Source organism: Stomoxys calcitrans, chromosome 2 (assembly GCF_963082655.1).
Source record: "Stomoxys calcitrans chromosome 2, idStoCalc2.1, whole genome shotgun sequence".
Lineage (NCBI taxonomy): Eukaryota > Metazoa > Arthropoda > Insecta > Diptera > Muscidae > Stomoxys > Stomoxys calcitrans.
Window position 1 is genome coordinate 77,923,811 of NC_081553.1, and position 26,395 is coordinate 77,950,205.

Here is a 26,395-nt window from a genome sequence, read left to right on the forward strand (position 1 = left end):
AATGTTGCCAGCATTAGGAGGAGAAAACCACCGCTGAAAATTTTTTCTGATGGTCTCGCCAGGATTCGAACCCAGGCGTTCAGCGTCATAGGCGGACATGCTAACCTCTGCGCTACGGTGGCCTCGAACATATATATTGGAGCTATATCTAAACCTGGACTGATTTCGACCAAACTGAGATATTTGGCAAGGTTGGTCAATAAATGCGTTGGCAGTGGCTCTTGGAGTGAAAATCGGGCAATATATATATATCAGCTATATTTTAATCCTAACCGATTTTTTTTTTTTAAATTCATCAGTAATGTCGAGAGTCACAAGAAAATCCTTCCCGCTTATTTTCGAGATAATCGGTTAATAACTGAGACTTTATTGCAATATTTCTCAAGTGAAATTTTGTTGTGCCTGCCAAGAGGGGCGCTGACCATCTAGCGCCCTGAAATTTAGCACACTATCTCGAAACACCTCAGCTGTCATAACATTCCAAAAGAGTTATCTCTACCCGTTCTCACACGGCATACTTTTTACTAGTTTTTTTGATTTTTTCCCACTGTGCAACACCTCTTTGATGAGGAACTTTTACATGACAAAGTACCTCACAAATGTCGCCAACATAAGGAGGAGATTTTTTTTTATGCTCTCGCCAGGAATCGAACCGAGGCGTTCAGCGGCAAATGCGGTCATGCTAGCCTCTGCGTTACTGTGACCTCTGGTGTATATGACAGCTATTGGGTTGCCCAAAAATTAATTGCGGATTTTTCAAAATAAAGTAAATGCATTTTTAATAAAACTTAGAATGAACTTTAATCAAATATACTTTTTTTACACTTTTTTTCTAATGCAAGCTAAAAGTAACAGCTGATAACTGACAGAAGAAAGAATGCAATTACAGAGTGACAAGCTGTGAAAAAATTTGTCAACGCTGACTATATGAAAAATCCGCAATTACTTTTTGGGCAACCATATCCAAATCGAAATATAGATCGATCCTTACCATACTCGGTATGAGTGTCGAAGGGCCGAACGCAATTCATTGTGCATTTGAGCAAAATCGGTTGAGAAATTCACCTTTAATGGGCCTTAAATCTCAAATCGGCAGATCGGTCTATATAGGGGCTATATCAAGACCTTTAATCGATAGAGAATTTCAGCTATATCCAAATCTGAACCAAATTGAACAAACGCTAACACAACTCACTGACCCATAATTAAGCGAAATCGGACAAAAAATGCATCTATTATCAAGAGATCGCTCTATATGGCACCTGTATCCAAATCTGAGCCGTAATAAACAAGGACGTCGATAGCCCTAACACACCTCACTGTCCCAAATTTCATCGAAATTGAATAATTAATGTGGCTTTAATGGAGTTAAAACCTTAAATCGGCAGATGCATCTATATGGGGGCTATGTCACGATATCGATATAGCCCATCTTCGATCTTAAAACGCCGTATGGACAAAAAGGAATCTGGACACCGTTTCAGCTCAATATATCTAATTTTAAGGACTGTAACGTGATTTCAACAGACAGACGGACGGACATATGGACGGACAGACGGAAGGACAGACGGACGGACATATGGACGGACAGACGGAAGGACAGACGGACGAACATATGGACGGACAGACGGAAGGACAGACGGAAGGACAGACGGAAGGACAGACGGAAGGACAGACGGAAGGACAGACGGAAGGACAGACGGAAGGACAGACGGAAGGACAGACGGAAGGACAGACGGAAGGACAGACGGAAGGGCAGACGGAAGGACAGACGGAAGGACAGACGGAAGGACAGACGGAAGGACAGACATATGGACTCACATATGGACGGACAGACGGACGGACAGACGGAAGGACAGACGGAAGGACAGACGGAAGGACAGACGGAAGGACAGGCGGAAGGACAGACGGAAGGACAGACGGACGAACAGACAGACGGACGGACGGACAGACAGACGTAAATGGCTGGATCGTCTTGGATTTTTACGACGATCAAGAATACATTTGCTCTATAGGGTCGGAAATGTAAATTTCGAACCCATGGAAACTGCTTAAAATTTATACAAAATAAATTTAGTCGAAGGGCATAATTTTATTCTACATATCAAACTTCTGCCAAACCAGCAAAAATTAAAACTTCTAGGAAACGAAAAAAGAAGATCGAAACACCGGTTCATATGGGAGCTATAACAGGTTATAGACCGATTTCGACCGTACTGGGCACAGTTATGAAAGTCAAAACTCTGCATCCTCAATTTCAATCAAAACAGACAAAAATTGCGGGCTCAAGAAGTCAAATGGGGAGATCGGTTCATATGAGAGCTAGATCAGCTTATAGACCGATTTGAACTTTACTTGGCATAGTTATTGGAAGTTGTAACAGAACACTACATCCACAATTTGAGCCAAATCGAACAAAAAATTGCGGGAAGATCGGGAGCTATATCAGGTTAAAGACCGATTTTGACCGTACATAACAGAATACCGCGTGCAAAATGTCAGCCAAATCATACAAAAAGTGTGGCTTTCAGGGGCTCAAGAAGTCAAATCGGAAGATGGGATTATATGGGAGCTGTATCTAAATCTGAACCTATATGGCCCATTTACATCATTGCAAAATTTCAAGCGGCTTGCTTTACGCGTTCGATCGCTATTGTGATTTCGACAGACGATCGGACGTGCGGACGGACATGGCTAGATCGTCATAAAATGCAATGACGATCATGAATGTATGGGCTTTATGGGGTCTTAGGCGCATATTTCAAGGTGTTACAAACAGAATGACTATATTAGTAGATCCCCTTTCAAAGGTGGTGAATATAAAACTTTTTTTTTTAATTTCTTAAAAAAATTTTAACAAAATTTAAAAAAAAAATCAAATTAAAAAAAGAACATTTTTAATTACTAAGCCAAAATGCGTTGGGCGCCCCGATAGCCGAGTTGGTAGCGTGCTTGGATTACCAGGGATCGTGGGTTCGATTCCCGCCAGAAGCCTTGGTCTGTCTCTACTGTGGTATCACAATGGACTTAAAATTGTCTAAGTGGGTTGCTAAAGGACTGCCACTCGTACCTAACCAAACCTAAGCCAATATGCCTTTAAAACAAGATAAATAATTTCTTAATATTTTATGACCATTCAGCGAAGAACTAAGCATTTCAATGACTTTGACTTAAAACCGCACTTGCTTTCAATAAAATTATTGGGTTGCCCAAAAAATTAATTGCGGATTTTTCATATAGTCGGCGTTGACAAATTTTTTCACAGCTTGTGACTCTGTAATTGCATTCTTTCTTCTGTCAGTTATCAGCTGTTACTTTTAGCTTGCTTTGGAAAAAAAGTGTAAAAAAAGTATATTTGATTAAATTTCATTCAAAGTTTTATTAAAAATGCATTTACTTTCTTTTAAAAAATCCGCAATTACTTTTTGGGCAACCCAATAGAAGACTTATCGCCATGCTCGGAGCAAACTCCAGGGTCGAAGTCGAGCAATCTTCCCGGAGTTGAAGTCAAGTAAAAATTGCTTGACTGCCCAGCCCTGTTTACAAACAACAACAAAAATCTACACAAAAATATCTCCTTAAACTTATCTCCAACCTACCTTAAGCTAGTTTCCCTTTATTTATTAAAAATCTTTCCTCAACATTTCATTACTGCCGCTCCTTAATCTAACAAAAATATGACACCATTGACAATAGTAGCCAAAAGTTTTCTAGTACAATTAAGGCCAGCCTTCTCAGCATGGGTTAATGACAATTTCTTCAAATTTCCCTTTAATTTTCAAAAAAAAAGTCTGCCGCACAGCCATTTGACATAGCCTTTACTTTTCTCATTTCGTTTCTTCAATGGTTGCTTTATTTCTTATTAAAGTTTTCATTTATTTCAGTTTTGTCTTCAAATCGTGACAGATATTTGTTGTCTTTGCCTTTTGTCTGTTTTTTTTCGTTTTGTGTCATTTTTGAAGTCCTTTAGTCTTTTAATAGTCATTGTCTCTGTTGTTTTTGTAATTTTCATTTTAGTCAGCAGCAAATACGAAAAAACAAAAAACAGAAAACAAAGCACCAAAGAAAAGAGAAAAAAAATTATTATGAATAAAATAAAATTTCATTACAATGCTCTGCCATAGTGTGCTGAGCTTTTCTGTTCTGGGTGGGTGTGTGTGTGTGTGTGTGTGTGTGTGGTGCTTAAACATTTGCATAAATTCTTTGGAAAAGAATTTCGGCAATATTGTCATTATGACACAGTTTCCCATAGTGACAGCAAAGACAACAGCAGCAACACTGACACCAACACCAAAGTAAAAGAAAATCTGGCTGTGACAAAAACAGCAAAAAAAACATCCAACCAAGAGAAGCCTCACAGGAATTTAAGCACCTCAAAAAGTTTGCAAATAAAAATAAAAACAATAATAATAATAATGTGAAGACGATGAGGGGCAAAACGAACAACAAGAACTAAAACAACAACAGCAAAAAAAAAAATTTAATTTAATTCTGTTATTAGTTTGAACAGCGTCCCAAAAGCAGGCCAAACCACCATTGCAAGCCGGACAGCCATTGACCGACCGGTCACTTGTCTTTTTGCCCAAGCATAACGCCCAAACAATTGTTGCCACCCAACCACAAATGAATTAAATGTAAGTTTTGATCTTCTCCCCAGCAAAGGCTATGGCTGAAATGTGACAATTTTAGTGGCTGCTTTTATTCTGTTTTTTGGCCTGCTGCTGCTTCTGCTGGTGGCGTTCAACAAATACATTATTATAATTTCAAATTGCTCATTTGTCATTTGCAAAATTAAAGGCTAAGGAAGGCAAGAAGAAAACCTCCCAAAAAAACACACTGGTGACTTAAGAAAACAAAAAACTAAAATATCCCATAAACGGGTTGGTCTGCGTCTAAGAACCCAACCTTTATAATTGAATTTCCTTAAAACCAAAGACAAAGACAAAATAAAAGGAAGGAAACGAGCTGAATTACAGTGTCAAAAAGGGTATACCAAATATTCAAAGGATATGGGAGGTAGACGCGACTGCTGATTAAAGGAAGCATCGCAAACATTTTGTTGAAATTTTAAAAGAAGGTAGCTGAATCTAATCCTCTCCGCTTCTAAAGGGGGAAGTCCCCATGTTTCTTTCTCTCTCCACTCTAGGTAGCAGCGGGCCTTCGCCGTCGAATGCTTCTTTTCTAGCGGTCGCTTACTTGTTGCAATGAAACGTGCCTTCCACGCTCGCTTTGAAATTCCTCCCCATAGACCCGTTCCTGGCCGTAATTCGATTCTGTCTACTCATTTCGGGAGTGTGAAAGTGTCGCTTAACCCAGAAGTGGACTTCAACGAACCGTAAAAACCTCGGCAAAATATCGAAAAGTGAGGAAGACAGTTCTGCGTTCTCCCCGGTGCTTGGCTCACAAACAAACAGCTGCTATGAGAATTTCTGACACCATTGTTCAACGAATTCACCATCAAGATCTTAAATTTCATCCCTATAAACTGGCTGTTGTGCAAGAATCAACTGAACGTCATTTTGTTGTCCGAAGACGCGGTAGTTTTTTCCAGTGACGAGGCTCACTTTCACATTTCCGGCTAAGTCAACAAACAAAACATGATATATGTCGATCGACCACAGCACACCTCAAGAACAACATTCGCAATTGCCATTGCCAAAATACCGATTGATATACTGCTAGAAGTGGACACGAATTTCAAATTTCTCCGAATTTTGGCATAGGCTTCAGACATCCGTGCCATATATAGTCCAGATTGGTCTATATTTTTATATGCAGCTGTCATAAATACCAAAATTCTTGGACAGTGGATTGAATTGATGGTGACCGTAGCGTCCACCTATGATGCTGAACGCTTGGGTTCGATTTCTGGGAGAATATCAGAAAAACAAATTTTTTAGTGATGATTATCCCCTCTTAATGCTGGCTACATTTGTGAGGTGCAATGCTATGTAAAAACTTCTCCACAAAGAGGTGTCGCACTGCGTCACGACGTTCGGACTCGACTATAAAAAGAACCTTAAACTTGAATCAGACAGCACTCATTGTAAGAAGTTTGCTTCAGTTCCTTAGTGGAATGTTTATGGGCAAATTTGAATTTGCTGATTCACCGCGACCAAAGTTAAAGCTATGCATAGTCCCCATAAGATTTGATCCCTCTCCCTTTAAGTCCCCCAAATAAGTCTAACTCTATGCGATTTGATTTTTTATACCCACCACTATAGGATGGGAGTATACTAATCTAGCCATGTGGACGTCTGTCGAAATCACGATAGCGGTTGAACGCGTAAAGCAGGCCGCTTGAAGTTTTTCACAGATACTTTTTATTGATGTATGCTGTTGAAGTTTGCAAATGGGCCATATCAGTTCAGATTTGGATATAGCCATAGCCCATATAAACCGATTCCCCGATTTGAATTCTTGAGCAAATAGAAGCCTCAATTTTCATCCGATTTGGCTGAAATTCAGACCCAAGATTCTGTTGTGACTTCCGACATCCATGCCAAGTATGATCTGAATCGGTCTATAAGCAGACATAGCTCCCATATAGACCGATCCGATGATTTGACTTCTTGAGCCCTTAGAAGCCTCAATTTTCTTCCGAATTGGCTGAAATTTAGAAGAAAAACTTAAGATATGAATTCCGACAACCATGGCAAGTGCGATCTGAATTGGATTATAAACAGACATAACCCCCTCATAAACCAATTCCCAGATTTGATTTATTGAGCCCTTAGAAGCCTCAATTTTCATATGATTTGGTTGAAAGACTTGGTTATGACTTCCAACATCCATGCCAATTATGATTAGAATCGGTTTGTAAACAGATGTAGGCCCCGTATAAACTGAATCCCGGATTTGATTTTGTCAGCCCTTAGAAGACTACATTTTCACCTGATTCGGCTGAAATTTGGCTCAAAAACCTATCATATGACTTACAACATCAGCGCTAAGTTTATCTGAATCGGTCCATATGGTGATATAGGCCCCCCTTTGCATCCACGTCCCGATATGACTTCTTGAGATCAAAACAAGTAAAAGCGTGCCAAGTTCGGCCGGGCCGAATCTTACATACCGTCTACCATGGATAGCATTTGTCGAGCTCTTTCCACAGCATCTCTTTTTAGGCAAACAAAGGATAAACGAAAAGAATTGCTGTTGTTATTGAAACAATATTAAGCTATGGTTCATTTCGGACCATAATTGAATGGAATATTGGAGACCATAGTAGAAGTCATTGTGTAAAATTTCAGCCAAATCTAGTAAGTAATGCGCAATTTAGGGGCTGAAGAAATACAATAGGGAGATCGGTTTATAGGGGAGCTGTATTAGGCTATTCATACCATATTCAACACGTATGTTAAAGGTCAGAGAGAGAAGTCATTGAGAGAAGTCATTGTACAAAATTTCAGGCTCAAGAAGTCAAGACCGCAGATCGGTTTATATGGCAGCTATTCCCAGATATGCAACGATTTGAACCATACTTAGCACATCAGCTGAAAGTCATAACAAACCACCTCATGCAAAGTTTCAGCTAAATCGGATAATAATTGCGCCCTCTAGTGGCTCAAGAAGTCAAGACCCCAGATCGGTTTATATGGCAGCTAAACCCGGATATGGAACGATTTGAACCATATTTAGCACATCAGCTGAAAGTCATAACAAAACACCTCATGCAAAATTTCAGGCAAATCGGATGATAATTGCGCCCTCTAGTGGCTCAAGAAGTCAAGACCCCAGATAGGTTTATATGACAGCTATATCCGGATATGGAACGATTTGAACCATACTTAGCACATCAACTGAAAGTCATAACAAAACACCTCATGCAAAATTTCAGCTAAATCGGATAATAATTGTTTCCACTAGTGCCTCAAGAAATCAAGACCCCAGATAGGTTTATATGGCAGCTAAACCCGGATATGGAACGATTTGAACCATATTTAGCACATCAGCTGAAAGTCATAACAAAACACCTCATGCAAAATTTCAGCCAAATCGGATGATAATTGCGCCCTCTAGTGGCTCAAGAAGTCAAGACCCCAGATAGGTTTATATGACAGCTATATCGGGTTATGGACTGATTTGAACCATCCTCCGCACAGTTGTTGGAAGTCATAATCAAACACCTCATGCAAAATTTCAGCCAAATCGGATAAGAATTGTGTCCTCTAGCGGCTCAAGGAGTCAAGATCCCAGATCGGTTTAGTAGGGTATAATAATTCAATAATACCTAAGATTTGGCCCGGCCAAACTTGACACGCTTTTACTTGTTTTCAAACATATCCCGATATAAACTGCATTGGTCACGGTGTAACATTACTTTTTATACCCACCGCTATAGGATGGGCGTATACTTATCTAGTCATTCCGTTTGTAATACCTCGAAATATTGGTCAAGAACTTCATAAAGTATATATATTCTTGATCGTCTCGACATCCTGAGTCGATCAAGCCATGTCCAGCTGTCCGTTTATCGAAATCACGATAGTGGTCGAACGCGTAAGGCTAACCGTTTGAAATTTGCACAGATACTTAGTATTGATGGTAGGCCGTTGGGGATTGCAAGGGGCCACATTGGTTCAGATTTGAATATAGCTCCCATATAAACCGATCTCCCGATGTGACTTCTTGAGCCCCTGGAAGCCGCAATTTTTGTTTGATTTGGCTGAAATTTTGCACATAGTGTTCCGTTATGACATCTAACAACTGTGCCAAGTACCGTCCAAACCGGTTAAGAACCCGATTTAGCTCCAATGTAAACCGATCACACGATATGACTTCTTGAGACCCTAGAAGCCTTAATTTTCATCCGATTTGGCTGAAACGTTGCACATAGTGCTCTGCTGTGACTGCCAACAACTGTGCAGAGTACAGTCCAAAGCGGTCTATAACATGACAGTCTCCCGATTTGAATTCTTGAGACCCTGAGCCTCAATTTTCATCCGATTGGGCTGAAACAGTGACCATAGTTTTCTATTATGACTCTCAACAACTGTGCCAAGTACGGTTCGAATCGGTCTATAACCAGATATACCTCCCATATTTTAACAGAATCCATGGTGGTGGGTTCCCACTTTTACTTGTTTATTGTTCATTGGGGGGTGGAATAACCAATAAAGGTTTGGACTAAAGCCAATAACGGACTGGTGCTAACACCAATAACCGATTGGTATTTAAACCAATAACCGATTGGTATTAAAACCAATAACCGATTGGTATTAAAACCAATACCAGTTCGGTTATAAGGCTATTACCAAACGGTACTAATCATTTTATGCTTCATCCATACCATCCGGTATTGTTTTTGTACCATACAGTGTTGCTTTACTATCAATACCGTATGGTAATGACATGAGCATATTTGGTATTAACTTTTCTCTGGGGGTAGATGCAAATTTTTCTGTTGTTCACGCCTGGATTTAAATCCATGCGTTCGGCGTCATATGCGGGTCAAGGTGGTGATCGGTTCAGATCGTACTATATTTGGATATACCTGCCATATAAACCGATATGGTGATTAAGGGTTTTAAGCCCACAAAACACTTATTTCATTGGAAATTGGAACAATGAGACCCCTTGATATACAAAAATGGTCTCGATTGGGCTATGTTCAGATATAGCTGTCATATAGATCGATGTGCTGATAAAGGGACTTAAAGGCGCATCTGTTATTCTTTTGCGTTGAAATTTGAAACAGTGAGTTGTATTGAGCCTTCAGATATCCGAACCACATATGGTCCAGATCGCAACTTATTCAGATATAGCTGTCATATTAACCGATATGCTAATTTAGGGTCTTAAACTCATAGGTTAGGCTAGGTTAAGAAGGAGTGGTAGTCATTTACAGACTCAGTTAGACGATTTAAAGTCCACAGGAGTGACAGACCAAGGCCTCTGATGGGAATCAAACCCACGACCCTCGCTCTGGAAACCCAAGCACGCTACCAACTCGGCTACCCCGGCGCCTTACCAATAAAAGGCGCATTTATTACCTGATTTCGCTGAAATTTAAAAAGTTTCTCGGCATCTAAACCAAATATGATGGATTTTGTAGTGGAGTTATAATAAAATAGAATAATAAATGTATTCATGGTGGTTGGTATACAAAGTTCAGAACGGCCATTTTTTGTTCTTTGTTCTTCAACTTTTTAGGACATCAAACGCTACAAATTTAAGAAAATTCAACAACTCTTTAAATTTATGAAAATTTTTTTATAGTAGAAGTACACATTGTTGCTTTATTTCTTTTTCGCCTCTTCTGCATTTTCGTTCTTGCCTTCCCTTTTTTTTCGAATTTGCCATGTCAAGTAGGTGGCATGTCATTGTGACCTTTAATTTCATGTTTTAATAACCTACAATTTACCATTTTGTCCAAGCATTGCCTCATGGCAGACTGGGGAACAACCATGAAACAAATGGTCAATATATCTAAACAACACCAGTTGAAAAGGGTTTCACTTGGATGAAGCGGTTGGGGGGGAAATGACCGATTCGATTGCAGATGTAGTCCCTGTGAGACCCATTCCCCGAACCATTTGACGTGTCATCAATCAAGCGTAAAGTTCATGTTTCCTTATTTTATGTTTTTTTTTGTGTTGTGGGTGTTGTTTTCTTACATTCATTTCGCCTGGGTAGCAAATGTTTGAAGAAACCATTTTTGGGTAAATGGATATGCCAACGTACATTTTATTTATGCTCTTTAAAGGATCTAGAAGGGATAATTTTTACGCTAAGAAAAAAAATATGTATGTGAAAAAGCTCAAAAATAAGATTTTTAACCAAGACATACTTTTTATAAAAAAATGCTAAGAGTAAGATGTGGCGTAAAATTGAGAACAATTCTTATTGTCACCTTTGTAATTTCCCTAAGTCCACTTAAACTCTCACTTCACTATTTTTCTCTATGTGTATTCTAAGAAAGGTCAGTTTAGTTTTGGATTTCTTCTTCAAGGATGCCCCAAATTCTCCTTTTCTCTCCTCTGTTTGGCTTTGCTTATCCCTATGCTTTTTTGTTAGGGGTCACATTTGGGTTGAACTTGAAAGAGAATCGTTGAAAAATCTCTCCCACTCGACAACAAGTTGTTTGTTTGATTTTCTTATAATTTATAGGTGTGAGATAGTCAATGAAGGATACAATGTTGAATGTTACTATTTTCATCGGTGCTTCTGTAAGTGTGGGTGCGTGTGTGTGTGTTTGTGCCAGCGTCTTCGAACCAAACAAAAAGGTCATTTTGCCCCCCCACAAAAAATGTCATTAAATTTAATTATTCGCAAAACATCTGGTGACCTTTCGTTTCCATTCCTTTTTCTAGTTTTGTCAAATAAACGAATTTGTTTTTATATTTCCTGCTAAAAAAAGAAGAAGCGTTCTCACAGGCAAAGGAGTGTCTCTTAGTATTTAATGCTATGTTGTTCTTGTTATTAATGGATTTTTCCTTTTTTTCTACTATAAGCCATAATTATATTTTTGTATGTTTCGTATTTAATTCCTTAAGTACTATATAAGAAAGTTTTCTATTTGTTTGTTTTCCTTTTTTTCCTGATCATTGCCAGCAAGATTATAAAAATAGAAATTTTCCTTATCTGATGTTTGGAGAATGCAACCCGCTGAGACATTATGGTACATTATTATGAGTTTAAGGTAAAACTTAGGAAATGAAATTTAGTTATATATCCAGCGATAAAATTTAATTTTATTTTTTTTTTTTTGTGGAAAAAGGTTAAAGGCATTTCGATGAAAAGGAATATAAAATTGATCTTTGTTTTTATACCCGCCACCGAATGATGGGGGCATATTCATCTTGTCATTACGTTTGCAACACATCGAAATATTCAAATCCGACCCTATAAAATATACATATTCTAGATCGTCGTAAAAATCAAAGACGTCCTAGCCATATCCGTCCGTCTATCTGTTGAAATCACGCCACAGTCTTTGAAAATAGAGATATTGAGCTGAAACTTTGCACAAATTTGTTTTATCCATAAGCAGGTTAAGTCCGAAGATGGGTTATATCGATAATATAGCCCCCATATAGGCCCATCCGCCGATATAGGGTCTTCGGCCACAAAGCCACATTTATTATCCGATTTTGCTGAAACTTGGGACAGTGATATCGGTTGCCCCTGTACCTTCGTGGAATATTCATGGGCAAAATTTGCAATTTGATATCCTTCTGAAATTTGGCCCCGATTGGTCCCGATTTGAATATAGATGCCATATAGACCGATCTTTCAATTTTAAGTCTTGGACAGTGAGTTTTGTAAGTCCCATCGACATTTTTCTTCAATTTGGCCCAGATCGGTCCCGATTTGGATATAGCTTCCATATATTGGGTTGCCTAAAAAGTAATTGCGAATTTTTCATATAGTTGGCGTTGAAAAATTTTTTCACAGCTTGTGACTATGTAATTGCATTCTTTCTTCTGTCAGTTATCAGCTGTTACTTTTAGCTTGCTTTAGAAAAAATGTGTAAAAAAAGTATATTTGATTAAAGTTCATTCTAAGCTTTATTAAAAATGCATTTACTTTCTTTTAAAAAATCCGCAATTACTTTTTGGGCAACCCAATAGACCGATCTCTCGATTTAAAGTCTTGGCCCCATAAAAGGCGCATTTATTGTCCGATGACGATGAAATTTGGTACAATAAGTTGTGTTAGGGCCTTCGACCTCTATTTTTTTTTAATTTGGCCTCGATCGGTCCCGATTTGGATATAGCTGCCATATAGACCGATCTCTCGATTTAAAGTCTTGGCCCCATAAAAGGCGCATTTATTGTCCGATGACGATGAAATTTGGGACAGTGAGTTGTGTTAGGGCCTTCGATATCCTTTTTCAATTTGGCCTAGATCGGTTCAGATTTGGATGTAGCTGCCATATAGACCGTTCTCTCGATTTAAGATCTTGGGCCCATAAAACGCATATTCGTTGTCGCCGAAATTTGGGACAGTGAATTGTGTTAGACCCATCGACATTATTCTTCAATATGGTCCAGACCGGTCCAGATTTGGATATAGCTGTCATCGATCGATCTCTCGGTTTAAGGTTTTGGGTCCATAAAAGGCGCATTTATTGTCTGATGTCGCCGAAATTCGGGACAGTGAGTTATATTAGGCCATTTGACAACCCCCTTTGATTTGGCCCAGGTCGGTTCAGATTTGGATATAGCTGTCATATAAACCGATCTTTCGATTTAAAGTCTTGGCACAAAAAAAAAAAAAACGCATTTATAATCCGATGGAATTGAACACAGTGACTTATGGTAGCCTTTTCGACATCCGTGTCGTACATGGTTCAGATCGGTCTATATTTGGATATGGCTACCAAAAAGACCAATATTTTGTTCCACAAAGTTGAACAATGAATTGTACTTATTAGACCACTCAATGTCTATGCCAATTTGGTTTAAATAGGACCATATTTTGTTGAGTGGGTTGCCCACCAAAGATGAGTTTTCTCGGAGGCCAATCTGGTCCATAGTGGTACCCTAGAAAGGAAGGAGAAAGAAGATGTTTGACCTCAGGACTAGAGGTTATACATGAAAAAAGAAAGACAGAAGGAATGGATAATACCCATCCCCACGCAAGCACGGATGCACCTATGCCGGAGCTTATGGCACCCCCGTTGGAACCATCCTGTTCCTTCAGCAAATCTCGGAAAACCTACCCGAGATACGTTTGCAAGTTTACCCAGATCACAGAAGAAACAGCTCTCCAGAAAGGAGAGCCTACATTCCTGCAGACTCGGACATGAACACAGTAAGTGCTCAATAGTCTCCCCTTCATCCTCATTAGGACAACTTCTAAAGAAGTTATTCTGCGGTATTCCCATGTGAGCCGCCATGCGGCCTAAGGCTCAGTGTCCGGCTATGACCCCTGTCAAGTTACTCATCAGCCTCTTATCGAACGCCAGCAACTCTCTCGTCCTCCTCCGGTCGATGGCCGGCCATAGCGCTTTTGCAATCCAGCAACCATCCACCATGTCCCACCTCGGCACCGATGCCGCCCTGGCCATTGTCTCTATTGTATTCAATAGCTCGACAAATGGCACGTAGTTAAGGCCGATGACTTGTCTGCCCGGCGCAGACGAAGCCCTCCTGTCGCACTCGTCCGCCCTCTCATTCCCTGGAATCCCCCCATGACCAGGAACCTATGTCAGCGTCACATCGTGGGCCTAGAGCTTATTCAGGGACTTTAAACAATCCACCACGCATCTGGACCTCTCCATCCTCGACCCCAAGGCCTTGAGCGCCATCATACTGTCCACATTAATTCTGAGTTTCAAGTGCGGTAAATCCCTTACCAGAATTTCTCTTGCGACCACTTTAATAGCACAGACCTCTGCCTGAAAGACTGTATACTCGTCATACTGATATTGAGTGCATCAGAGTTGACCCCCAATCCAGTCCCTGACTCCATCTTGGAGCCTTCAGTGTAGATCCAGGTGTCAGGTAGTCGGAGATCCTGCTCAGTCCTCCCTCCGCATCTATAACACCCAGAATCGAACTTCGGTCGCAACCATCCTCCTTCAGGATGCCGAGCTCCTTCAGCCTAAGCGCGACTCCAGGGTCGCGCTTATCTCAATCGACTTCCTATCCAGCATCGCTTCCAAGCCTGCCTGCGTTGCTGATCTTATACTCCTGAGACTCCGATGCAGGCCAGTCTCTGAACATTCTCAAACTCCCTCGCACAAGTCCTCTTCTCTACGACACCATACCAGTGCTCCATAGGTCAGTACTGGTCTCACGATGGCCCTATACATTCAATAAATCATCTTGGGAGTTACCCCCACTTCCTACCGAAGTTCAGCATAGTGCTGTACCCTCAAATATCATTTCTTTAAACCCTATATTGCCATTAGTTTTAGGCGAGCTTTGGGATGAGGCGTCCACTAAATATTTGGCCGCAAAATTGGATATCGAATTCATTTTCTAATCTAAAATACCTTTCATATGAGCCCCATATTGCCGTGGTCGATAAACCTGTCCTTTTTGGGGTAGGGTGGTCCCCAAGTACTTGGTCCCACATTTGGCTATGAGATTCGTATTTTACTCGCCAATATCTTTTATATAAGCCCCATATTGCCATGGGGTCGAAAAATATGCCCGATTTGGAGGTGTTTTAGGGAGTGGGGTGTTCCCCCAACACTTAGCCTGCATTGTGCTCTACTTTCAAATATCATTTAATTGAATATCATTAATTTAAGGGGGCAAACACTTGGTCCCAAAATTGTATACCAAATTCGTTTTCTAGTCACGGATACCTTTCATTTGAGCCCCTTATTGCAATAGTCAGCTATCAATCATCAACATCATGCTCCACTCTCTTTGAGCCCCAAATTGTCGTGGTGAGCAAATACGTTAAATTTGGTTGTTGTTATGGGGTGGGATTTCCCCTAATCAGTTGATCCTGAATGTTGATATCAGATTCGTGCTATGCTGCCATATATCTTTCATTGGAGCCCCATATTTCCATAGTCGGCAAACATGTCCGGTTTGAGGGGGAGGGGCGTGTTTTGGGGGATGGGGCAGCCACTGAGTGACTTGGCTTTGAAAATATATATCAGATTCGTGTTCTACTCAACAATACCTTTTGTTTGAGCCCCATATTGCCATGTTCAATACGTCCTATTTGGGAGGTGTTATAAGGGTGGGGTGGCTCCATAGACACTTTCTCCCGAATATTGATATCTGATTCGTGCTCTACAACCAAATACCTTTTATTTGAGCCCTATATTGCCATGGTCGACAAATATGTCCGATTTAGGGGTATTTTGTCCCACAATTGTATATCGGGTACGTTTTGTATTCCTAAATGCCTTTCTTTTGTGTCCCATATTGTCGTGATTGGTCTATATATATATTTAATGGGTCTTGGGGGTAGGGCGGCTCTCTATGCGCCCTAGCCGAAATTTGGATACCACATTTTTGTAATAAGGTTGCTGTAAGTGTGCAAACACAAAATCGCTAAGATCGCCCTACTAATCTCCGAGATCTGGTGTTTTTGGGGAAGGGGGAGGGTCCGCTCCCCTTCAGATATAAAAAAAATGAAGTACCCTATTTTCACCACGGGTCCATAATGCACAATCTGCGAATAATGTCAAGAATATCGGTTCAGCCGTGTCGGAGTCTACACGGAACACATGGGTATACTAATTTCTTCAATCCGTTTGCAACGTCTTGACATTCTTAGCCAATTTAGCCATGTCCGTCCATCTGTCTGTCGAATGCACTCAAACTTTCGAAGGAGTAAAGCTAGGTGCTTGAAATTTTCGTAAATTATTTTATTAGCGCAGGTCGGTTGGCATTGTAAATGGGCCAAATCGGTCCATGTTTTGGAATAGCTCCCATATTAACCGATCTCTGATCATGATTTCTTAATCCACTAGAGGGCGCAATTATTAACCGATTTGGCTGAAATTTTGTACCAAACGTGTCAAGTATGGCTCAAATCGGTTCATAACCTGATATTGCTCCCGATTTCGGATCTTGACTTCTTGAGCCGATAGGGGGCGCAAATTATATCCGATTTTGCAAAGTCACTCTATCTATGATCTCTGACATACGTGCCAAATATGGTCTGGATCGGTTTATAATCTGATATAGCTCCCATATACCGATCTCACGATTTCACTTATTGAGCCTCTAGAGGGCGTAATTCTCATCCGAATTTGCTGAAATTTTGTACAGTCACTGCATCTATGACCACTATCATACGTGCCAAATATGATCTGAATCCGTCCTTAACCTGTTATAGCTACCATATAAGCCAATCTCCCGATTTTATTTATATTTGTTGGTCAATATTTTTTACAACGGCTTATGAGTATGACCCTAAACAAACGTGTTAAATATAGTTTGAATCGGTCCATACAGCTCCCATATAAACCGATCTCCCGATTTTACTTCTTGAACCCCTATAAGGCTTAATTCTTATCTGATTTGATTGAAATTTTGCTCAATGGTACCTAAAGGGTGATTTTTTTGAGGTTAGGATTTTCATGCATTAGTATTTGACAGATCACGTGGGATTTCAGACATGGTGTCAAAGAGAAAGATGCTCAGTATGCTTTGACATTTCATCATGAATAGACTTACTAACGAGCAACGCTTGCAAATCATTGAACTTTATTACCAAAATCAGTGTTCGGTTCGAAATGTGTTCAAATTTTGACAAATTTTGTTCAGCGATGAGGCTCATTTCTGGTTGAATGGCTACGTAAATAAGCAAAATTGCCGCATTTGGAGTGAAGAGCAACCAGAAGCCGTTCAAGAACTGCCCATGCATCCCGAAAAATGCACTGTTTGGTGTGGTTTGTACGCTGGTGGAATCATTGGACCGTATTTTTTCAAAGATGCTGTTGGACGCAACGTTACGGTGAATGAACACATTTCGAACCGAACACTGATTTTGGTAATAAAATTCAATGATTTGCAAGCGTTGCTCGTTAGTAAGTCTTTTCATGATGAAATGTCAAAGCATACTGAGCATCTTTCTCTTTGACACCATGTCTGAAATCCCACGTGATCTGTCAAATACTAATGCATGAAATTCCTAACCTCAAAAAAATCACCCTTTATTATGGTCTCCAACATCCAAGCTAGGTATGACCCGAATCGGTTCATGAGCTCGACATTGCCCAGTTCAGGCAATTTTTGGAATTGCCTTAAAAAAAAATTGCGGTTAAAACGTTTAAGTAAGTCTGATTGCAATCTGCCACTTAAATTTACTCTAGCCTATATTGGATCTTTCGACGTTCGTGCCGATTATGGCCCATTTCTAGTCAATTTTGGATATCGCCTTATGTAGACTAAACTTCTGAGCTCAAAATAGGGGATCTTTTTCAACCAATTTCATAGAAATTGGAAAAAGTGAGTTATGCCTGAACGCTTTACGTCCTGAACCCTTTGCCGATCTCCAGACGTTAGTTCTTGAGTTGTTTGATACCTATATCGAAACGATTCTCCTATTTTCTGTTTAAAGTCCCTTGCTTTTATGGCTTATCTTTTCCTGTTCTTCGACCGTTCGTGTACATGTGCAAGTTATTATAATTTTGTTAACAACAGTTTTCCCCCTTACAACTTCCTTTTTTTTTTTGACATCAATTATTCTTGTTAACCTCCAACGCACACTCATATAAACATGGAAACTACAGGACAATAGCTGAAAGGTAACTAAAAATTAGATGAGAGAAAACAAGCAGCATAAAGTTTTTTCCTACGTTCTCTGTTGTTACTCTTATACTTAAATAATTGAACACATTTTCATGGTTTCAACTTTACACTTAAAATAAGTTTTAATAAGACACAGCCGAGTATGAATCATAAATTATAACCATATAACATTTTGCTGCATCTCCTTCGTTCCTGTGAAACTCCTGCCGTGCTCAGAGTAGTAGTTTGATGATAAAATATTCAAGTTAACGACAATGAACGGTCGATGGGTCTACCCATCGACCACGGACTAGCTATCAAACATATTGTCACCACCCATCCACTTGTACTTTAGTACTTTGATGGGTGAATGGGACAAGGAGGGTGCGATAGAAGGCGTTGTAGGGCAGAGGTTTGATTATTATACCGACATGCTTGCTCTCCTAGGGGAGTTGGTTTACAGCAGTTTATAAATCTATTTTAGAAATTTAATATTTTATGTTTTATCATTAAGTCTAAGGATGTGAATTTTTTTTCTTTTGCTTCACGCTCTCTTCTTTGTGTGGGTTTGACTTTTTGTCGCATTTTCGATACGCTGTAGTAGTAGGTATTTAGCCTTCACTCATCGGTTTGCAACGTCATGTAATGAAGTGAATCTCGACCGTCTTCCACCCTATATTTCCGGTTTTTTGGACAATTTGGCATCCAACTGCGAAGCTCACAGACGACTGCATCTATTTATTCGAATTTTGTTTTGTTATTTCGAAAACGGGCATGTAGACCGATGAGTTCATAATGGGACTGAAGGTATTTCGTAGTAGAGAGTGCATCTATTATATAAAAACAAGAAAAGTGTGCTAAGTTCGGCTGGGAAGAATCTTATATACCTTCCGCCATGGATCGCATTTGTCAAGTTCTTTGGACGGTTTCTCTTTATAGGCTGAAACAGAGAAAGGATAATAACAAGAAATCCCATGGATTTTTATATACTTGGATAGGAATTGCGCCGTTTAGAGGCTCAAGATGTATATTCGGGAGATCGGTTTATATGGGACTAATATCAATTTTTATATGGGACTAATATCAATTCAGCCAAATCGTATAAGATTTGGTCCCTCTAGTGGCTCAAGAAGTATGTTCTGGAGATCGCTTTGTATGGGAGCTATATCAGGTTTTGAACCGATTAAGGCCATACTTGGCACATATATTAGGGGTCATAGATAGAATGACTGTGCAAAATCAGCAAAATCGGGTAAGAATTACGCTCTCTAGAGGCTCAAGAAGTAAAATCGGGAGATCGGTTTATATGGGAGCTATATCAGGTTTTGAACCGATTAGAACCGCGTGCAATATTTCAGCCAAATCGAATAAGAATTGCGCCCTCTAGTGGCTCAAGAAGTACATTCTGGAGATCGCTTTGTATGGAAGCTATATCGGGTTTTGGGCCGATTAGAACCTCGTGCAATACTTCAGCCAAATCAGATAAGAATTGCGCCCTCTAGTGGCTCAAGAAGTATATTCGGGAGAACGGTTAATGTGGGAGCTATATCGGGTTTTGGGCCGATTAGAACCTCGTGCAATACTTCAGCCAAATCAAAAAAGAATTGCGCCCTCTAGTGGCTCAAGAAGTATATTCGGGAGAACGGTTTATGCGGGAGCTATATCAGGTTTTGTACCGATTAAGCCCTTACTCGTCACATATGTAAAGGGTCATAGATATAATGACTGTTCAAAATTTAAGCAAAATCGGGTAGAAATTACGCCCTCTAGAGGCTTAAGAAGTAAAATCGGGAGATCGGTTTATATGGGGGCTATATATATATACGTAAACCGGTTTAGCCCATTTAGAATCCAACCGACCTACATTAATAAGATGTAAGTATGCAGGTGCCTAGCTCTACTGTTTCGAAAGTTAGCGTGCATTCGGAAGACGGGCAGACATGGCTAGATAGACTTATTGGGTCCTAGACGAACATTTCAAAGTGTTACAAACGGAATAACGAAATTAGTATACTCCTATCCCATGGTGGAGGGCTGAGCCGATTTTCTTGAAATTTTCACATATCTTGGAGTTTAACACTCCAATGAAAACAGGGTACTTCATTGTGTGATATCCGCGAGGGGGAACGGACCTTCCCCCTAACCAAAATTTTCAAAAACGACAGATCTCGAAGATGGGTGCATAGGTTTAAATGAAATTTTGTATGCCACCTTATTATAACACAAAAACGCAAAATACGTATACAATTTTGGGGCCAAATAATCGTGGGGGACGCCCTACCCCAAATCCCACCCAACGAGAATGTATACCGATTGGGACAATGTGGGTATGAAATGAAAGATATTTAAGAGTGGAATATGAACTCGATATAACATTTCAATCTCACGTGTAGGGGAGCCGCCTCACCCGTCTAGGGGTCCCGCCTTACCCCATATATTGAGGCAATATGGTATCAAATTAGAGGTAATTGAAAGTAAAATACGAAACTTACATAAAATGTTGGGTTCGAATCGCAGGGGGCCGTTCCATCTTAAAAATCACCCCCAAACGGATATGTAGGCCGATCAATATGGAATTCAAACGAAAGGTGTTTGAGAGTAGAATACGAATCTTGGAATCTATTCTGAGGCGGGTTGCCCCATCCCAAAATTATGCACCAAATGGACATGTTCATTTCGCTGTTCTTTTTTTTCTCCATTTGTGCCTTTGTCTTTCTATTTAGCTGTCCATCTTTTCATTCGTTTCGTTTCCACTATAACAGCAGGGTTTTTTGATCTAAACCAGCTTTCTTTGAATTTTGCTTTGCTGTTACATAGGGTGTAAACCAGTCGGCTCCCCCTTTTTTTTCTCCATTCTTATTAGCTCCCTTTTTGTTGGCTCTCTTCTGTGATGTTTCCAGTTACGCTTTTATCTTGCACTGTGAAGTTTTATCGCTCGACCATAAAGTCACTTCAGCACAAATAAAACTCAACTTAATATACTCTTGGAATATATTTTTCTAACAGATTTTCAGCTATGTGCCATCAGTGATTTTATAGCCTTTTTTCCTCCGCTATGAGTGGGGGGATGTGATGGGCTACAAACTTTTTGCACGGTGTTTTTCTGATTTCTTCTTTGTGTAAAATAGATGAGTCGGTAAGTGTGTGCACTTTTTTTGTCTATTTTCTGGCCATCACTTTAACTAACACAAAGATGAGTTTTTTCCCTTTTTGCTACGCGATGATATAAATTTATCTGCTCTAGGACCTCACTGGCGACAGTTCATTGAAGTAGATCTTTTGGCCAACAAATTTTTTATGTATTTCCTCTTCGTTATCAAGACTACAAGTACCCACACACACACACACACACACACCCATACGAACTCATAAAAAAACGTGTAAGTACATTGCAATCGTTAAAGCCACATTATAAAAGCTTAATACAATTTTCCCCACCTTCGAACAAAACAAACAAAAAATATGGCAAAGATTTATACATCTTATATATCACCCTAGGTCTTGCATTATCTCTCCTCGTTTTTTTTTTTTGGCATTAATGGTGACACAGCTTCTCATTTTGTACTTTTTTGTGAAAAAGTTCTTTTGCTGGTTTTTTGTCTGCCTTCTTCCAGAGCTACATCTTTTGGCTGCCGATAACAGGAAAATTGTAATTTTTCGCGGTTAATGCTTGTTGGCAGCAACACTTTTATTAAAGGCTCCAAATTGCATTTAATGCCAACGACTTCAGTGGCCTGCGGATTTTTCTTCTTTGTCTATAATGAATGAAATTTTGTACTTTTGTGCCCTGTTTTAAACTAAGTTATAGCCCATTTTTATCTATTTAAAGATTTATGTGGTCTTTTCACTAGTTTTGCATTAACCTTTGGAGAGAATTATGCATGTAAAAAGGCAATTGAGGCCAAAAATTTAAATGGAAGATGTTTTTTAACCCCTGAGGTTACTGACTTAGCAAGTAGATGTACCACTTGGATGTCTACTAAGACTCTGGATATTTATTTTACCCCCACCCTGGGATGGGGTGTACTAATCACGTCATTCCTTTTGTAACACCTTGAATTATTGATCTGTGATTTCTAAAATCATGTATACATATCCTTGATTGGCTTCACGTTTTGAGTCTATCCAGCTATTTCCGTCCGTCCGTTATTAAAAATCACGATAGCGGTCGAATGAATTGATGTAGGTCGTTTCAGATTGCAAATGATCCATTGCTCTCATATAAAATGGTTTTTCGACTTGACTTCCTAGGCCTCTAGAAGCCACAATATTATCCGATTTGGCCAACATTTTATTTTTTTACAATCCCTAACGACCTGCTCTAGCAAGAAGTATTTGTGCAAAATTTCAAGCGCCTATCTTTATTCCATCGAAAGTTTGCATGCTTTCGATAGACAGACAGACGGATGGACATGGCTAATTCGACAAAGAATGTCAAGACGATCAAGAATATATAAATTTTGATGGGTCTCAGATCAATATTTCGATATGTTAAGAACGGAATGATAAAATTTGTATATCCTCATCCTATGGTGGAGGGTATATTAAAAAACAAAATACTTCGAGCTTGAATTTAAAAACAGCAAATTGCATACAACAGTCTAGTATAAAAATAACGCAGACATGGTTTCCACGCCTTCCCCCCCTGTTTCCACCAGAGATGTGGTCCATAGTTCCTCTGACATTTGTTCAGCAACAAATGCCTTCTGATTTCTCAACGCCACCGCTACTATAGGCCTTCAGTTTTATCTTGTTGAGTCCGTTTGATACATCTCCTTCAGGCCTGTTGAGAAGTTGAGATTACATTCCCTTAATCTCCTAAATATGGATTCAGGATCTGAGGAAATCCTTGGTATCCAAGCGTGTGCTATTGGTCGAGAGGAATATCTTCACTTGTTTTAACTTGTTGAATCCGTTGGATTCAACTTCTTCAGACCTGTTGAGGAGTTGAGATTACATTTCCTTGGTCCCCTTAGCATGGATTCAGGATTTGAGGCAATCTTTGGTATCCAAACGTGTGCCATTGGTCGAGAAGGAATATCTTCCTTCTTGACTAAATCCAGAACTGTGCCTGGCCAGATCTGGCCAATCTTTCTTAGGGCGCAATGATGCATTTCAATTGAAATTTGACCCTCCACCATTAGATGGGGGTATACTAATTTCGTGATTCTGTTTGTAACACCTCGAGATATACGTCAAAGACCCCATAAAGTATATATATTCTTGATTGTCATGACTTTCTTAGTCGATTTAGCAATGTCCGTCTGTCCGTCCCTCTTTATGTCGAAAGCATGCTAACTCTTGAAGGAGTAAAGCTAGGCGCTTAAAATTTTGCTCAAATACTTCTTATTAGTGTAGGTCATTTGGGTTTATAAATAGGCCAAATCGATTCATGTTCTGATATAGCTGCCATATAAACCGATCTGGGGCCTTGACTTCTTGAGCCTCTAGAGGGCGCAATTCTCATCCGATTTGACTGAAATGAGTGCTAGGTATGGTCCAAATAGGTTCATAACCTAATAAAGCTGCCATATAAACCTATCTTGGGTCTTGACTTCTTGAGCTTTTAGAGGGCGGAATTCTTATCCGATTTGGCTGTAAATTTCCACGTCGTGATTCGGTATCACTTCCAACAACTGTGCTAAGAATAGTTCAAATCGGTTCATTTCTTGATACAGCTGCCATATAAACCGATCTGGGTTCTTGACTTCTAGAGGGCGCAATTCGCCTTCGATTTGGCTGAAATGTTATATTCTTGAGCCTCTAGAGGTCACAATTCTTACCCTATTAGGCTGAAATTTTTGAATTAAGTACGAATTATGCTCCAAATCGGTTCATTACCCGTTACAGTTGCCATATAAACCGATCTTGGATCTTGACTTTTTGAGCCGTTAGAGGGGGAAATTCGCATCCGATTTGGCTGAAATTTTGCATTAGGAGTTTTATTAGGACTTTCAACATTTGTGCTAATCATGACGCAAATCGGTGCATAACCTATTATAGCTGCCATATAAACCGATCTGGGATCTTGACTTCTTGAACCTTTAAAAAGCGCAATTCTCATCCGATTTGGCAGAAATTTTGTACAACGCCTTCTCCCATGACCTTCAACATACGTGTCGAATATGGTGGGAATCGATCAATAGCTTGATACAGCCCCTATATAAACCTATCTCCCGATTTTGCTTCTTGAGCACCTACAAGGCGCAATTCTTATCCGAATGAACTGAAATATTACACAAAGACTTCTACAATGTTCGGTATTCATTTATGGTTCGAATCGGGCTATAACTCGATATAGCTCCAATAGCATAACAGTTCTTATTCATTATTCTTTGTTTGCCTTAAAAGAGATACCGGGCAAAGAACTCGACAAATGCGATCTATGGTGGAGGGTATAAAAGATTCGTCCCGGCCGAACTTAGCACGCTGTTACTTGTTATGATTTCTTACGTCCGCAATTATTATCCGACTTGGTTAACATTTTGCACGAAGTGTTCTGTTACCATTTCCAACATCCATAGGCATTCTGGTCGAAATGGGTCCATAGCCAAATACAGCTCCCATAAATACCGATCACCCGATCAGCCTTCTACCGTCCTAATAAGCTTAGCTGATTGCAGAAATTTCGAACGTAAAGTACACGTGTGCCCTCAACTAAGTTTAATTGTGTAAATTTTTGGTGGAATCCATTGTGGTGGATTCCCAAGATTTGTCACGACCTAACATGGCACGTTTTTATTTATATTTTTTATTAAATTTTATCTTTTTTTAACTATTGTTGTTGTTGCCGCCTCATTTTCATGTGAAGGTGGCGATCCTCTTTAAGCTCCTGTAGGTGAGCTAGCTCGTTTTGGTCCAAAGGACCTATCGCAGCGGGAACAAGGTGGCCATTGGTTATTTAGAGGCGCCAATAAACCGCCTTGTCTTATCGAGTATCATAGGCACTCAGTATTTGTGCTAGAGCCGATGCCGGCCGGCCTCTCACTGAGACTCTCCGCTCGATACCGCTGATTGTCCGCGATTGCCGTTGCAGCTACTCCGTATGGAGCATTCCACTACCTGCAACATGTGGACGCGCCCGGTTGATCGCAGCAAAGTTTCTTGTGACAGCAATGACCACCGCACAGATCGGACCTCAATGTTCCAGACTATATGGTGCCTATAATCGGAGCTCACAGATCCATCCCCTATAGTGACGAGATATGAAAAACACGTAAAATATAGAAATAGAGTACGTAGCAAGCGCCTAATAGTCACCCCACCCGAGTGCTTCTCGGGAGCGTAATCGCACACTCACACAAGTATTCACTCTTCTAGTGCCAAGCGTCAAACCCATTTTTTTGATGTGTCTGAGGAGATTCCCCAGCAAGTTTGCCGATATCGAAGAAGAACCATCTCCCTAGGATGGAAAACCTATGTGTAGACCCGGGCTTGATCGTTGTAGGTGTTCGATCGTCTCCTCCTCAACAGGACATTGCCCCCAGTAGTCTTTGTGTGGGACTCCTGTGCGCTTGGACAGTAGTCCCACCGTCTCCTGCTTTTTCTCGATGCGAGTTCCGTCTTCCTCTAATTCACCGAAAGGCTGTCAAATATGACACCCTGTGACACATACATTAACTGAAAGACTGTATCCTCCACTGAAAATGTCTAGAACATTTTGTACTGCCCAGATCAATAGATCAAAAATTGTGTCTTTTTAACTTCTGAGATCCCCAGGGATATGATATGACAATCGAAACTTTCGTGTATCAACGTGTAAAGGACAGGTTTAGAGTATTATATAGACGATTCCGCCCCATTTTAGCCTTTTCTTACTGGTTATGTTTGAAAAATTAATAAATATTTTGATCACCCGCTCACAGTGATACCATACCATTTCTCTCTATAACTCTTTACGTGACACCCCAATGTAGTTACTCTGAACGACAACTAAACTACATACTGAAAAAAAAAATTCTTTATATTGCTGTGACAGCAAAGTACTCATTCAATCAACTCCTCCTGATTTATGCATGAAATACAAAAAGCCTTAATGCATAAACACTTTATTAACGTGTGCTTAAGATATTAAAAGGAGTGCGTGTATCCATGTGTCCATACAAAAGTGAAAGAAGGAATTAACACACATTCCTCCACCTTATTCACACACACACATGCATATACGCAAAGACAAGTGTATTGGCACAATTAAAGTTGGAAGGAGGACAGGCCATGCATCATAATTTCATTTGACTTCT

The 26,395-nt window shown here is 40.0% G+C and overlaps 1 protein-coding gene and 1 long non-coding RNA gene across 2 annotated transcripts in view; both read left to right on the forward strand.

Annotated features, from left to right (window-relative positions):
- The window catches only part of LOC106090424 (protein turtle homolog A), a 436,959-nt gene that overhangs the window by 81,263 nt on the left and 329,301 nt on the right, over positions 1–26,395 (forward strand). The window lies entirely within an intron of this gene.
- Positions 3,900–5,475, forward strand: LOC106090583 (uncharacterized). The gene is made up of 3 exons (XR_001221859.2): positions 3,900–4,634; positions 4,798–5,077; positions 5,147–5,475. It is a non-coding gene; the product is annotated as an uncharacterized LOC106090583 (long non-coding RNA).